Source organism: Anolis sagrei, chromosome 6 (assembly GCF_037176765.1).
Source record: "Anolis sagrei isolate rAnoSag1 chromosome 6, rAnoSag1.mat, whole genome shotgun sequence".
Lineage (NCBI taxonomy): Eukaryota > Metazoa > Chordata > Lepidosauria > Squamata > Dactyloidae > Anolis > Anolis sagrei.
The window spans coordinates 133719405-133723748 of NC_090026.1; positions in this window are offsets into that span (position 1 = coordinate 133719405).

Consider the following 4344-nt stretch of genomic DNA (forward strand, 5'->3'; position numbering starts at 1 on the left):
GAAGCTGATTGGTTGGGCAATGCTTGGAAGCAAGCTGAGCCTGGGACTTTTGGTTACTATTACATTACATAATAATGATAGCAACAACAACAACAACAACAACAACAACAACAACAGATTTTATTTATTACTTGCGTGTGTTTCAACTGTAAAATATAATACATGAAGATGATTGGTCGGGAAATGCTTGGAAGCAAGCTGAGCCTGGGACTTTTGGTTACTATTGCATTGCATAATAATAGCAACAACAACAACAGATTTTATTTATTACCTGCGTGTGTTTCAACTGTAAAATAAAATGCATGAAGATGATCAGTTGCGCAATGCTTGGAAGCAAGCTGAGCCTGGGACTTTTGGTTACTATTACATTAAATAATGATAGCAACAGCAACAACAACAACAACAGATTTTATTTATTACCTGCATGTATTTCGCCTGTAAATTAAAATGCATGAAGATGATTGGTCGGGTAATGCTTGGAAGCAAGCTGAGCCTGGGACTTTTGGTTACTATTGCATTACATAATAATAGCAACAACAACAACAGATTTTATTTATTACCTGCGTGTGTTTCAACTGTAAAATAAAATGCATGAAGATACTTATTTATTTGTCGTGTCAGGACAACCAGTCATTTATATGAAGATGATTGGTTGGGAAATGCTTGGAAGCAAGCTGAGCCTGGGACTTTGGGTTACTATTACATTACATAATAATGATAGCAAAAACAACAACAACAACAGATTTTATTTATTACCTGCGTGTGTTTCAACTGTAAAATAAGATGCATGAAGCTGATTGGTCAGGACATGCTTGGAAGCAAGCTGAGCCTGGGACTTTTGGTTACTATTGCATTACACAATAATGATAGCAACAACAACAACAGCAACAACAACAACAGATTTTATTTATTACCTGCGTGTGTTTCAACTGTAAAATATAATACATGAAGATGATTGGTCGGGAAATGCTTGGAACCAAGCTGAGCCTGGGACTTTTGGTTACTATTGCATTACACAATAATGATAGCAACAACAACAACAGCAACAACAACAACAGATTTTATTTATTACCTGCGTGTGTTTCAACTGTAAAATAGAATGCATGAAGATGATTGGTCGGGAAATGCTTGGAAGCAAGCTGAGCCTGTGACTTTTGGTTACTATTACATTACATAATAATGATAACAACAACAACAACAGATTTTATTTATTACCTGCCTCTACTAGTGGTGATGATAATGATGTATTTATTACCTACTTCTACTAGCAATTATGACAATAGTAATAGGTAAAAGTAAAGGTTTCCCCCTGACATTAATTCTAGTCATATCTGAATCTGGTGCTCATCTCCATTTCTAAGCCGAAGAGCCAGCGTTGTCTATAAACACCTCCAAGGTCATGTGGACGGCATGACTGCATGGAGCGCCATTACCTTCCCGCTAGGGCAGTACCTATTGATGCTCATCTCCATTTCTAAGCCAAAGAGCCGGCGTTGTCCGTAGACACCTCCAAGGTCATGTGGCCGGCATGACTGCATGGAGCGCTGTTACCTATTGATCTACTCACATTTGCATGTTTTTGAACTGCTAGGTTGGCAGAAGCTGTGGCTAACAACAGGAGCTCACCTATTTCCCTGGATTTGAACCACCGACCTTTCAGTCACCTCAGCAGTTTAACCCACTGCGCCACCGGGGGCTCCAATAATAATAATAATAATAATAATAATAATAATAGTAATAATAATGTATTTATTATCTGCTTCTCCTGACGACAATGGTGATAAGAATAATAACAAATTTTATTTATTACCTGCATGTGTTTCAACTGTAAAATAACATGCATGAAGCTGATTGCTCGGGCAATGCTTGGAAGCAAGCTGAGCCTGGGACTTTTGGTTACTATTACGTTTTTGTTCAGGCTTGAGCTATACAGGTGCAGAGACGGAAAGAGAGAGAAGCAGGGAGAGACATATTTTGGAGTGTACTCTCGCTTCATGAGCTGCTGAAGTTGTTTATCCGCATGGATAACAAAAGGCCATTTTAAATCTCTCATGAAAGGACATTATGTGAGTTGATGCAACTGATCACATTGTTCTGAATTACGAAGAGTAAACTACTTGTTCTTTACTCTTCACCTGCATGGCATATTTTCTTTTTTGGCAAGGCAAAGTGTGGGCTCATCAAATGGGAACTATTTTACATTATATTACGCCACATTACTTGCTTCTCCTGATAATGGTGATGAAAATAACAAATTTTATTTATTATTTGCCTTTCCTGATGATAATAACAAGAATAATAAATGTATTACCTGCCTCTCTCCTGATGATAAACAAACTTTATTTGTAACCCGCCCTCTCTCTCCGAGGGGATTCAGGGCGGTTTCCAACCCAAGTGGCAAACATTCAACGCCGTAATAAAGCAGACAAATAAACAAATCAATCAGTAAACAAAACAACGTCAATATAAACTTATAATAACTAGTAAAAAAAGAACCGAAAAACTAAAAACTTGCCTAAACACAATATATCACTGGGTTGCTGTGAGTTTTCCAGACTGCATGGTTATGTTCCAGAAGCATTCTCTCCTGACGGTTTGCCCACATCTGTGGCAGGCATTCTCAGAGGTTGAGGGGTTTATTGGAAACTAGGGAAATTGGGTTTCTATATCTGTGGAATGGTGTCCAAGGTGGGAGAATGAAATAACTCTTGCCTGTGAATGTTGCAATGGGCCATCTTGATTAGCATTGAATAGCCTTGCAGCTTCAGAGCCTGGCTGCTTCCAACATGTATGCCAGGCATCCTTAGAAGCAGAGGGTTTTGTTGGAAAGTAGGCAAGTGGGGTTTCTGTATCTGTGGAATGGTGTCCTGGGTGGGAGAAAGAAAGAGAGAACTCTTGCCTGTTGGAGGGAGGGGGGAATGTTGCCATGGCCCACCTTGATTAGCATTGAATAGCCTTGCAACTTCAAAGCCTGGCTGCTGGTCCAATGGGCAGCGGCCAGGATGTTAACTGGAGCTTGTTACAGGGAGTGGTCAACCCTCCTGTTCAAGGAGCTCCACTGGCTGCCGTTTATTTTCCGAGTCCAATTTAAGGTGCAGGTGCTTACCTACAAAGCCCTGAACGGTTTGGGACCAGCCTACCTGCGTGACCGCATCTCTGTCTACGAACCCACTCGCTCACTTTGCTCATCCGGAGAGGCCCTGCTCGTGATTTTACCTGCGTCGCAGGCGCGTTTGGTGGGGATGTGAGACAGGACCTTTTCTGTGGTGGCCCCCTGACTCTGGAACACCCTCCCCAAAGATCTGAGACAGGCCCCTACATTGGCAGTCTTCAGAAAGAACTTGAAGACCTGGCTGTTCCGATTTCCTAGAATAGGAAATCTCCAATACCAAGTCCCAGAAGCACTTTAGTAGAATTAAGATTGCCGCACACTGCACTCTGCACTTGCCCCATAATCCTTACATACCACCTGTCACATCAGCACTTTTAATTCTGTACCCATTACTCTGGCCCGGCCCAGTTTTATTGTGTCTTGGTGTATTGTTTATTGCTTGTTGTTAATATTGCTTTCATTGTTTTTAATTTGCCTTGAGTGTTGTATTGTTGTGTTGTGTTTTGAGGCCTTGGCCTTTGTAAGCCGCATCGAGTTCTTTGGGAGATGCTAGCGGGGTACAAATAAAGATAATAATAATAATAATAATAATCATCATCATCATCATCATCATCCTTAGAAGCAGAGGGTTCTGTGGGAAAGTAGGCAAGTGGGGTTCCTGTATCTGTGGAATGGTGTCCAGGGTGGGAGAAAGAAAGAGAGAGAACTCTTGCTTGTTGGAGGTGGGTATGAATGTTGCAATGGCCCACCTTGATTAGCATTGAATAGCCTTGCAGCTTCAGAGCCTGGCTGCTCCCAACATCCTTAGAAGCAGAGGGTTTTATGGGAAACTAGGCAAGTGGGGTTCCTGTATCTGTGGAATGGTGTCCAGGGTGGGAGAAAGATCTCTGGTGTGCTTGAAGCAAGTGTGAATGTTGCCATGGCCCACTTTGGTGAGCATTGAATATCCTTGCAACTTCAAAGCCTGGCTGCATCCAACATCTCTGGCAGGCATCCTTAGAAGCAGCGGGTTCTGTGGAAAAGTAGGCAAGTGGGGTTCCTGTATCTGTGGAATGGTGTCCTGGGTGGGAGAAAGAGAGAACTCTTGCCTGTTGGAGGGAGGGGGGAATGTTGCCCTGGCCCACCTTGCTGAGCATTGGGAAGCCTCGCAGTTTTGCTCTTGGTTGATGGGGAGGGCAGGAGGGAGGGCTGCGTGTCCCTGACGTCACGGGCTCAGCCAATCGGAGGCCGAC